The sequence below is a fragment of the Pteropus medius genome, unplaced genomic scaffold (genome assembly GCF_902729225.1).
Source record: "Pteropus medius unplaced genomic scaffold, Ma_sr-lr_union100, whole genome shotgun sequence".
Classification (NCBI taxonomy): domain Eukaryota; kingdom Metazoa; phylum Chordata; class Mammalia; order Chiroptera; family Pteropodidae; genus Pteropus; species Pteropus medius.
This window is the reverse complement of record NW_024354911.1, coordinates 7737676-7750293: the sequence shown is the minus strand read 5'-3', so window position 1 is coordinate 7750293 and position 12618 is coordinate 7737676.

The following is a 12618-nucleotide window of genomic DNA, read 5'->3' as shown; positions in this document are numbered from 1 at the left end:
CCTATTGCTAAGAAACTTCTAGTCTACATACTACACACATGTAAGTATACTCCTGGCCTGTAGTGATCTTCATTATTCCTTGTTTTCCCACATTCGTGTAGAGAGCCGGATCTGAGCCAAACCTGTTGCCAAAGCATTGGCAAAGCCATGCTTGGCTGTGTAGCAATCTACCAAGGACAGAGAAGCGAAACAGTTAACAGACAGCTGCTGCTAGTTTAGCATAGATAACCAGGTACAGACAGGCCTTGGTAAATTATTGCTGCTAGCATGTTTCAAGTCCTGAGAAGACCTTCAAAAGTAAATAATAAATGTGCTGAGCTTTCCTCAGTGTCACTGTATCTGAGCAGAGTGCAGTGTCCTACCTAGCCTCAGCTTTTGTATATACCATCTCTGTGTTTTTCTCTATCCTTCCCTTGCCCCCTGTCAGGTATATGAACCCTCTAGCCGTGCAGGTCGTGGCACATTCAGAACCCCTGGGGGAAAAAATGGCCATGGGTAAGCCAGTGAGACATAGCAGAGAAAAGAGAGGTGGAATGAAACTGAATCATCAGATTTAGGAACAGAAGGGCAACCTGTCAATCTATTTCTAAGATTCTTAGTAGATTGTCCATGGTCAGAAAAGATAGAATGTTTGTAGATTTCAAAACCACAATAGACAGCATGGTAGGAAAAAGAAGCTGGATCTCAGATCTGCCTGCATTTAAATCTTGGTGTCCCTACGTATTTACTTACTGTTACATATTCTTGGGCAAATCACTGCCATGGGGCGAGCCTCAATTTCTTCAGCCAAAGAAAGGGTCTAATATCTCACTTATAGTTTTGTGGTAGAAGTTAAATGGGATAATGCTTAGGATGGATAGTGCTTAATGAGCTGACATTTAATAGTTATAGAAAATTAATAAATGTTCATTTCTTCCCACAAGAGGTTTCTGATCCTTCTAATTCTTTGGACAAAATGCCTTTTAAATATGCATTAAATAGCATGAATAGGAGGTGTGTGCTAGCACTTAATACCTCAGAAAAAAGCATCTATGTGAAAACTAGATATGCGGTAACCAAACAAATTAATGTATTAACATATTCTGAAGAAGTTACAGAAATCCTGAAATTACACCAGTGATTATTATCTGACAGGAGGGTGAATAAAACAGACAGCCCGTGACACTATCAATTCGGACTTTCAAGAAAAGAATGAGGTATAGTACCCTCTAGTAGAGTTCCTTCCCCACATGAGATTTTGTCATTAATATCCTTCTTAACATAAGAAGAACCAATGAGATTTTCCCACTTCTCCGTGTTCGATTTCAGAACCACAGTTTTGTTTTTTTTTTTTAAAGGATTTAACATCATAGGAAACCATTTTTAAAATTTCATTTCATTCAATAATTTGAAGATCAGTGGGCCTATATTCTGCTTCCTTATCCATTATCCTAGATTTTGAACTACTGATCATTTCTTTAAATCTCAATATCAACTGGAATGCTCTGAAATAAATTTCTCAGATCTTAAGAGAAGACATGTCCTAAGTCAATGTGCAACTTTCTTGCTCTCACAGCACACACAATCAGTGAGAGTCACTGGGCTCATCCCAGATTTTGAAATCCTTCTACCTGCCCTCCAGAAGGCATATAAAATGCTGCAAATGAAAAGGACACAGTTTCAGAGTTAAGTGTTTCTATCAAACTTAATGTACTTTTTGGAGTAAATCAATTAGTAATTCAATATTCTTTACAAAATGCTTTTGACTCTCTTTGGAACCAGACTCAGGATGAAATGCAAGTAGAAATCTGCCCTTCTGAAGGGCCATTTTTATCACGATCCACACCTGCCAGAAATATAGGTGATGACTATGGTACTAAGAAAAAATTCTTTCATATAGAAGTCAAGGTTTCCCACAATCTGGTTCTTTTCATCTTCCACACCTCCCTCATATAAACATTACAATCTAATTGACTTTAGCTACTAGCCATTTCCCAATCATACCCCCTACTCTTTCTCATCTTGCACTTTCCTAATGCTCTTACCTTTGTGTGGACTGACTTCCTTCCATCTCTACCTGTTCAAACCTACCCATCCTTCAAGGCCCAGTTCAATGCTCCCTATTCTATGAAATTTCCAGATCAACACAGCCAGAGATAAGTTCTCCCTCCACTGAACAGCCATAGCATCAGATTGTACCTACCCCATGATGCTTTGCACATACTAAATTTACCTATACTTACGTGGAGACAGAATCCATCTGTCCTACTGATCTGTAAGCTTCTTGATAGCAAAAGTCATGCATAAATGTTATAATAATTCTTTGCAAATAATAAGTACCTTACAAATAATAAGTGTTCGATCGATAACAATCTTTGCTTTAAAAAGTCTTAATAAGTGTTCTAAATTGCTAAACACATATTTCTCCATTTCCAATTTGCCTTACACTCAAGAGCTGTGTGATAGAATGGGCAAAGCCAAGTGCTTTTTAATTGGCTCCCAAATTTTAACCACTTACCACATTCTGATTTTTCTTTCAGTCATCAGGACATATTCACTATGGCTTTTGTTTTAAACCCAGATGAGTTCCTCAGGGAAGTCAATCCCCCTAAGACTATACTTCAGAATAAGGATTCACAACTGAAATGGAAATTTTTGTTCCAGCCTATAGATTTTGATAATTCTCTTGTGACACTACAGTAAACATTTTTATCATGTGAGAAAACACCCTCTTCCTATATAACAGATATAGAAGTCACGAAGCCAACTGCTTGCCACATGCCATCTCATCAGAAAGACAGAGTCATTATTCTGATGATGGGTGCTTTCTGTGACCCTATCTAAAGAGGAGGTCCTAAAAAACCACCCTCTAAGGAGGGCAGGATTTTAATAGCTTGAAGATTGACACAATTTATAATCATTCCTCAGTTTGAACCTATGTCATACACCATAAGAGATTTTTCTTCTTAAGACACACTTTCCTCCATCACTTTTGAAGATTACTAAAGCAAAATGTTCTCCTTCTGTATCTATTTAGAGGTTTTGATACTTTTAAGAGAAGACCCTGTACCCTTCTCTGGAAGAATGAAAGCCAATCAGATCATTTTCCAGGATTTTTCTGACAGCTCCCCTTTCACTTCAGAGGCAGAGCCCCAGCTGCATTGTGCAAAAGCAAATGACATGCAGAGGAAAACAGCTTGAGCCTCTGCTAAGGAACTGTGCTATGGAAAAACTCAGCTGCTGCTGTTACTGGACAGATTCTAGCCCTGGAGAGGTGAAAGTTCAGGAATAGCAGGTTAATTTTTAATTAAATTCTACAATTTGGAAAATCTGTGTTTCCAATATTTAAAAAAATAGATGACAGGCTGAAAGGGCTAGATTCTTAAAAGGACATAAAATATTGACAGAGCATAAGTAGCTTTCAGGATCAGATTTTAATTACGTATTGAAGCCAAGATGATCATGTTTACAGTGAAGCAGCATCCACATGGACATGTTAGTGATGGCCCCACTTACCGATGTCAAAGCAACAAAACTGCATCAAATGGAAGACAAGCTACTGGAGAGAAGGCACACTGCACAGAGACGAACATGTCCTTTCTTCCCTGCCACTTTTCATGAGGACACCCTCAAAACAGCACAATTTAAAATTTTACAAAGCACCACTACCTCCTTGACTTTTAGCTATTCCATTATTCTTCAATAAATTGAAAGAGGGCATAGTTTTGTCAGGTTTTTACACCCCACACCTCTAGAAAAATTCACAGTGCTGGATCAGAAGGCAATGTTGCTGCATAAATGATAAAGGGATAATTCTAATTAAATTTAAAAGGGTTAACTATTAGGAGAATCAGCACCTCAGAGCTTATCCACAAGAGCTAAGGCCTTTTATTACTAGATTTATATATCTTCACACCACCCGGATCAAGAGTGAGCAAAAGTCATTTCCACATAACTACTCTCTAGATGAGTTTGCTATCTACATCTATCTCTCATTAGGAAGGGATTGGCCCTTTTACCAACACAGTAGAGTGGCTAAACTTTATATGCTTTTATAAAGAAAGAGCTGGGTAAATTTTCCAGAGCATCAGGGAAAGCAGATTCTAACTTCATCTTCACTGGCTGGGTTTGGTAAATTTAACCTTGACATGCTTCCATTTTGGAAGATGTAAAACAGAAACTCCCTTCCTAACAACCCATCTTTAGTAGACAGTCTTCTTCAGCGTTAAAGACGTTGTCGTGTACTGCAAGAGAAATGTACAAATAGAATCCACAACTATATCTGTTGTTTGTTCTCTGGCCATGGCCAAGCCTGGTAAAGACAGTGATTAAGTAAGAAAAAGAATGCAAAGTTCATTACCGAGGGTTAGCAGTAATATCTTTATATGATAAGTAGACTTAGTGTTGAGGTGACTATTTATCCACCCTTGTGGTACACAGCTGATTTTTGCTAGCCCACAGCTCTGCATTCTTCTGATCAGAAGAATTTCTCTGTCTATCAGGGTCATATGGACCATGTCAAGATGCCTCCCAAGAGAAGCATATGAGGAATTAGGTGAACTATGTCTCTCCTGTCTCCCTATCTGGAGTATGGCTTTTGCTTATTTTGTTACTTCAGCAGTAAATGGTAGTAAAAGTCAAAACAAGCTTTAACATAGTCCAAGTTACCATTCTCATCTTCAAGCCCAAACCACTGTTTGTCATCAGGCCTAGCTCATAAAGCCAAGACAATTTGTACGATACAGAAGCCATGAGAACTTCGTCCTACACCAAGCATTGCCTGACATGAGCAGTTCTCCATCCTGGCTACACATTAGGATCACCTGGGGAGCTCTTAAAATCTAGATGCCCAGGCAGCATCCTGACTAAGTCAGAATTTGGAGGGAAGGGGTTGTCACTGTTTTTCGAGTCTCCCTAGGTGATTCCACAGTGTATTCAAGGTTGAGAATCACTACTGAAGAGTATCTTTCCATCCTATTGTATGAGTTCAGCTCTAAAATGACCAACTAATCCATGTTCACTTACAGCTTTCTCAGTTTTAGCACTGAAAGTCACACATTTCAGAAGCCCTTTAATCCCAAATAAACCTGGACAGTTGATTAATCTAGTGCTGAACTCAATCTTTTCAAAAATTAGGTTTCAACTCTATCAAAAAGAGCCTCTTTTTATTTGTCTTACACTTGCCATTCATGAACCATCTCGAATCAAAACCTACCATTTCTCACCTATTCCATATATGCTGTTTATTCTATATCTCATTTCCCATCCAAAAAACTCAGGGGAAAATGTCTAAGACCCAAAGGATATTGATTTGTGAGCAGAGAAATCACCTGAGAAAGTTAAAGATGAATTTCAATGAACAGTTATTAAACACCTACTATATGCCAAGCACAGTTTCAAGATGGATTGAAGATGAATAAGAAGCTTACATTCAAAGTGTTCGCAGTATGCCAGCACTATAATAACCATGAGAGAAAAAGGAGAGAGTCAAGGGTAACAGAAAGAAAATGGAGGCGTAGATTAAAAAGTAGGCCAGGAGAAAAAAATTGTAAATTTTATACTACAACTTTGAACTTGAACCTTTATAGGAAAATATGATACACATCTGCTCAAAATAAAAATGTAATGTTAGGAGAACGAAGAAACTTCCACACATGATTTTCAAAAGCGTATTTCTTCATGTATCAGTTCAGAAAATGTTTTATTTCTAAATTTTAAAAATCAGGGCAGATGAGCTGATTTAGAACCATCTGATGCTCTTAGAGAATCCAAGGTAAATGACCATTATAAAGCTCAGAGTACATCTGAGCTAAAAGAAGCTATTTGATTGGTAATTTGTCTCCATTTTGGAATTTATATTCATTTTATTATGCATAACCCTCTCTTGTGTAACTCAATTAAGAAAACAAAATGTAAGATTGGACATATAGTAGACCTATAGGTGAATTCTGGATTATAAAAATAAGCATCTAAAGGATAACCATTAGTGAAATAGCCAAAGGAGCACAGAGAATGCAAAAATTTTCCTACCACAGCGATAGAACATGAAGAAAAAGAAAACTGCTCTGTATTACAGCCCAAATAGATCCCCTGGTAATGAGGAGTTGCACTCAGAAAGAGGTTGACACTCTGGAGGCACATAGAGGAATTATGGGGAGGGTGCAACAGACCCCTCACCATCTCTAACTGCACAATCTCCACATCATGCCATACGGATGTTAGGTTAAGAAGACTGAAATGGGGTTCCTAAGGAGGACTGGACACCTTTTATATGAAATCCATCCAGTTTCATTAGCCAAAATGTCTTTCTACAACCCCTCATGAAGTATAAATATAAATACTGAATCCAAAGCCTTTACTCTGTCATAGTCATGCTCAGGAGGGATTTAAAAAAATAAGCATTTCTTGTGTCCTGTTCTGAAGGTAATGTTCAAGATAAGAGATTTTCTATTTTTGTTCATGCTTTGTAAGCATAAAGACAAAATTATTGGGAGTCCTAACTGGGAGGTTTCTGTTTACGGTTTTATCCAAATATTTTGAAACACTAGTTTCCTATTTCCTTCCCAGGAATATGCTTTATGTGTCCAGTCCTTCCTTCCTAGTCTTTCAGATCTCTTTTTGTGACAGTCTAAAGTGAAAGTGCAGCAGGTCAACCTTTCATCGATTTAGCAATGCTTCTCTTGGAGAGATGGAGAAATGTTTCCTGTCCTTTACAAAGCATAAAGGTAGAAAATCAAGTTTTACAAAAGGCTGTCACACTCTTTTCATGCAAATACTTTCCTTAGCCTGCTCGGGCTCTGATACCTTCTGCCAACCATTCATACACAGCAGTTATGGATGCCTTCCATAACCCCAACCACACTCTGACACCCCATGTCAGGCCATCAGTCCCCCACCTGTATGGATGCTCACCTAAACCTCTGGCTCTGATAATCCACATTGGGCTGTCTGGTCATGGGATCACCTTTCTTAACTCATTCAGGTTTTGAAATCTCTTAGTTCATTAGGTTCCTCTGAACAACTTATATCTGGAATAAATAGTTTATCTCTCTTTTTCCTAACAGAATTTGTTTTAAATATTCCTATGTGCTATAGAAAGAAAATAGCAATGAAGGGAGGGAGGAAGGAAGGGAGGGAAGGAAGGAAGATAGAAAGGAAGGAAAAGAAGAAGGAAGGAAGGAAAGAAGGAAGGAAGGAAAGGAAAGGAAAGGAAAGGAAAGGAAAGGAAAGGAAAGGAAAGGAGCGAAAGGAAAGAAAGGAAAGAAAGCGAAAATGAAAGGAAAGGAAAGAAAGGAAAGGAAAAGGAAAAGGAAAGGAAAAGGAGCGAAAGAGCAGGAAAGTATGAAAGGAAGGAAGGAAGGAAGAAGGAAGGAAGGAAGGAAGGAAGGAAGGAAGGAAATCTCCAGGGACGTTTTCTGCCCATACACCTCTGCAGGTTCATAAAGATAAATTCTTTCCTTCTATTATTTTTTCATGTCCCTGGATTGCCAACATTATTCAGTTAAGGCAACACCCATCAACACAGCAGCTGCACACCGTTAGCAATTCCTCTACTTCTTAACAGTTTACTCTTCTCCCAAGATATTTTGCAGGAAAGGAAAAAGAGAAAAGGTTAAGAAAAATTTTTACTCTACAGCAGTACTGGGAATTTTAAACTCTGAGAGGTGTAGTCACACCATTAAGCTAGCAAACAAACAAGAAAAGCTTTGTATTCCCAAAGCCCATTTAAAAAAAAGAAAAAGAAAAAAGAAAACAAAAGCATCATAGAATTAGATGTCACTAAAAATATTTCATTAATTCAAGATGAGTAGTAGTATGTTAGGCTCCAACCACTTTCCTTCCTGAGATGACACTGATAACTTGTTACCAAAATGAGGATGGAATAAATGAAACTACCCTCTCCCCATACAGTTGCATACCCAATCTTGGAAAAATAAAAGGAGAGGCAAGACAGAAACTAGCTAGAAAGTGGAATTTGTAAAAGGAAGAAGCCTTACTGGAAGCCAGCCCCATTGTGCCTAGCTATTAGAAAGTATAGGTTAAATGGTACTTTTTGGACAGCTGTAGACACTCATTTGCATTTGAACGTAAGCAATGACCAGCCAAAAGAGCTTTAATTAACTTTGTTTACTATCATAATGTAATTCATTATCTCTGTCCCCAAAACCATTATTTTTTTGATGGATTTTTGTCGATGGGTTCTTATAAACAATGAAGCAGCAAGACTTTTTAACCCTTTGTGGCTGGCTCATCAAGGTTTTCAAGGACCTCATTTGAAAATGCCAACATCTAGCACAGTTTTCTCCCACGTGGGGTGCACAAACCGCCAGGGGTATGCAAGGTGATCCTATAGAGTGCTGAAAACATATTCAGACTTCTATTTTTTTTTAATATATTTTAATCCTTAAAAAGAGAACAAAATCAAAATCTACTGATATGGATTAGCTCTGGCATCCTCACTCAGTGCAGATGTCTGATTGCCGGATAGTCAGATGTCACCTACCTAGGATATGTATCTGAATGGGGTGTGGGAGGATCTGACAACCCTGCACTTTCTTGTTCTTTGCTTTTCAGTATTTTGTTCAATGTTGTAGTTTATATGTGCCCAATTAAGTGAACTAACAGATCGTATTATCTAGTTTTATCAAACTAATCTCACCAAATGCTCTCATAGCTTCAAAATATGTCTGCAAAGAAACCAACACATTAGTAATGCAAATGAAGATGAAAATGCAAGATGACAATGGCAAAGCTGACACTTCTAGTTTCAGTACAAACTCTTTGTTAGCTGCAAACTTAATCCAGCCCTTCAAGGTAAATTAGATGTCTTAACAATAAGGAAGAAAGCAACTGCTTTTCAACAGCAACTCATATGAAAAAAGCATTGTAAAAACAAATGTTTGGAAATCTTTCCATCATTATATGATTTCACTGAAGAAATACTTTAAGTATATCAATATAAACACTATCCTATCTGAAGACTGTTTTTAAATTTCCCAAATAGAGAGTTTTGGTGGGTTTTTTATGCCTTTGTTAAAAACACTAAAATGTATTACCTTCAAATTAGTTTTGCAGAAACATCTTATTGAGTTCACAGAAGAAGAAAATTCGTTAGCCATATTTCAACAAAAATCGCTGCAAGATCAATTTTGGGTTGAAAATGATTTACATGATTAAGTGATGTTCATGATGCACATCTACCTAGATATTTTTGAGGAATATTTTCAACTGTGACAACAACTGAAAACCAAGTCTCAAGATAAACTCAAGTTTAAAACATACCTTCTAATTGTTTCATCACAAAGTTTTAAATTTGTCTAAAAAATTGTTAAAGCATATTCAAGCACATTGCTCCCATTTAAAAGTGGTAACAATATTTTAATGAAAGTAAAAACATTTATAACCATAAACAAAATATCATTTTAATGTGTTTATTTTATATTTTTTCCATTCTTTTTAAATCTTTTCAGTATGTTTTATTATAAACATATATGACTGCTACAGTACATTTGTATAAATGATAAATATATGTAGATCATACGTGAATGTTTAAAAATATTTTACTGATAGAGGCAAAAGATCCAAAAAGTTTTGTGACAACCAGTCTACAATGACTTCTGTCCTGGTGACAATTTACTTATAACACAGTATGGTGCCTACCCTGTACACCAAATAGCAAAAGCTACTTAGTAGGTAGGGAAGGAAGCAATAAAACATACTCAGAGTAGTGCATCAATAAAGCTTTAATTAAGACAAATAATATGCACTAAATGTAGGCCACAAAATAAAGGCTTTAAGTATTCTAATTCACCTCAGAATTACAACAGGATGCAGACAGTGGGTCTAGTACTCTGCTTTACATGCATTTAAAAATGACTGAAGTCAAAGTTGCCTAAAACCATTAAACTGATTTCCACCTTAGAGTGAAATTTCTTGTTCACAGATAACATCAAAATTTCTGATAATCAAAACACAACTTTCACCATCAACAAACTATTCTTAACCTTACGTCTCAAATCGTGTCACCCCAATATTGAATACTTTACTGTGGGCTTGCCATCTCAGAGCGAAAGCCCATATTCTTAGACGTGCCTACAAGGTCCTGTCTAATCTCACACCTCGCTTCTTCTCTGGCTTTGGCTCCTAATCTTTCTGCCCTCAGTTACTTGGCCGCAGCTATACGCTGGTCTCCTTGCTCTTTCTTGAACATTCCAAGCTCACTCCCACCTCAGCCTGCACTTGCTCTTCCCTCAGCCTAGAAGGCTTTCTTCCTATTTGGCTCCTCAATCACCTCTCAAGCCTCTCTCCTCAACTGTCACCTTCCCAGAAAGGCCCTCCCTGAAAGGCCTCCTGCACCCCCTATCCACTTTCCCAATTTATTTTTCTCCTTAATTCCTATCACCATCTCAAATACTGTATATTTACTTGTTCTTTTTCAATGCCACCAGGGTGGTTTTCATGTTTTCTTCACTGTTAAATTCTCGGCACCTACAACAGTACCTGGCAGATAGTACAGTAAACATCTTTTGCATAAGTATTCATTTTAATAAGAGTTGCTTCAAAATGCTCAAAAGGACAGGGAGAAACCACTTCCATTAATTTATTCAACATTTACCATGCACTTACTATGTATAAGGCATCATTTTCAATTGTATGAAGAACCACAAAGATAAACAAAACTCTCTCGAGGAATTTATGATTCAACATGAGAAACAAACACAAACAATTGAAATATCCAACAGGCTACAGAGATTAGGCTGGCATGAGAAAGTATGCAAGAGAAAGAACCATCTCTGTCTAATTTTGGAGTGGGAGCATCGGGGATGTGCAATATGAGAAATGACTTCGGAGAAGAAAACAGTCTAACTCTCGAAGGTAAAATTTTCTTCCTAATTTTAAACAAGTCTCACGTTATATAATATTATCCATTTTTTCCTCTAAGTTTATTTTCAGGTTTTTTTCTTTCTTCTTCACAGAGAGGTAAACAAATGAACTTATAAATGTATTTGCCCTTGAGGAGCCTAGAGCGTCTTATAAGTCTAAACATTACTAGAAATTTAACAAAGATTTTTTAACTCAGAAACAGAGAAATTTGATCCATCATAGCAAGGGGTCATTGTCACGTCAGAGAATAAGTGTGAGCTAAAGCAACTGGGATGCACCCTGCTCTGAATGGGGGAAGTCAGTGTGTTGTTTGATTTTAACACCAATAGTTTCTTTCAGCAAATGCCACATTGGTGGCAGATTTAGGTTTCTTATTATGTTATTCTGCCACTTAAAGGAGATAACAAGGAAAAATCAAAGCCCCATGATTTTCTATTAAACTTTGATTCAAACATCACCTCAAGAATCAGCACACCAGTAGTGACAACTTTCTGGTTTTTTCCCCCCAAGTACTTGAATCCTTTTATGCCAAATGGGAAGAAGAGATACAAATCCAGGATTACCAGATTTGTATTTGCTAGCACTTTTATCTCATTCTACTATTATATATCTGTGATCATTGCACCTGCTGATTCAGAAGCACCAGAAGACCAAGTCCAAGAGCTCTTGCAACTATTTAGTTTCTGGACTAAAATAGGTGTCTGGACAGAAGAGACTTCTACTTAAAAGAGAAGAACAAAAATACCTTCCATGCTATTAAAAATGCATAACCTTCCAGCAACAGGATAAAGGCAAGTCGGTGATAGAGATAGCAACCTATAGGAACCATGCAGTTATAATTGGGGTATATTCTTCATTGGTGATGGTTTTTATCAAACATGGCATCAGAAAAGGACTTCCCAGGAGCCCTAAAGAGGTAGTTCTCTTTATAATAGTACAAGCAGTTGTCCGACGATGGGTGGGTTCTAAGAACAGAGAACTCCAGCATTATTTTCATACTGACTAAAGAGATAGACATGAGTATTCTACCTTACATAAGTATTTTATTTATAAATAAAAGTTTGAAGTGGCATATGAACCTCAAACTGTTAAAGGTAGAAAACTCTTCCCATTATAAATAAACATTCATGGCTTTTAATCAAGTATAAAAACCTATCTCCTGCTTGAATAATTTTCTTAAGTGATTAGAATATGCAAATCAATGAAGAAAACTGGCTTAGGGGTGATGCTTTGATTATATGACAAGGATTTTTATCAGGAGTCATGAATGTCACTTGTCTACAAATGTCTTTCAGAAAAAGGACAAGGGTGGGAGCTATACAGACCACCACAGAGCTCAAAAGAAATTAATTTGTTTTGCCAACCCCTTTTGTAACCAGGCTCATGTTTGCATTTTCTTGTTGATATGGAATCAATGAATAGTTTATTGCTCAGTCAGGATGTCCTTTAGGACAAATTCTGATTTCCAGAGCCAAGAGAGTTAATTCCGATGTTTCGCATAATACTCATGAGGTTAATTATTAAGCAGGTAGTGTGCATTTTATTTCCAGGAAGAGATAAACATCTCCCCCAACAGTCCAAGGGGATCATGGAAGGTAGAGACAGTTCTGATCTTTATTTCACTGTTGATGAAGTGAATATCCTGAATGGATATTCTATAGCAGTCTAATGAGACAACATAGCTCACAGCGGAAATTTGAAATATTCTGAGTTACTATGAAAGAGGAGATTCACACCTGATTTTGTTTATTTTCT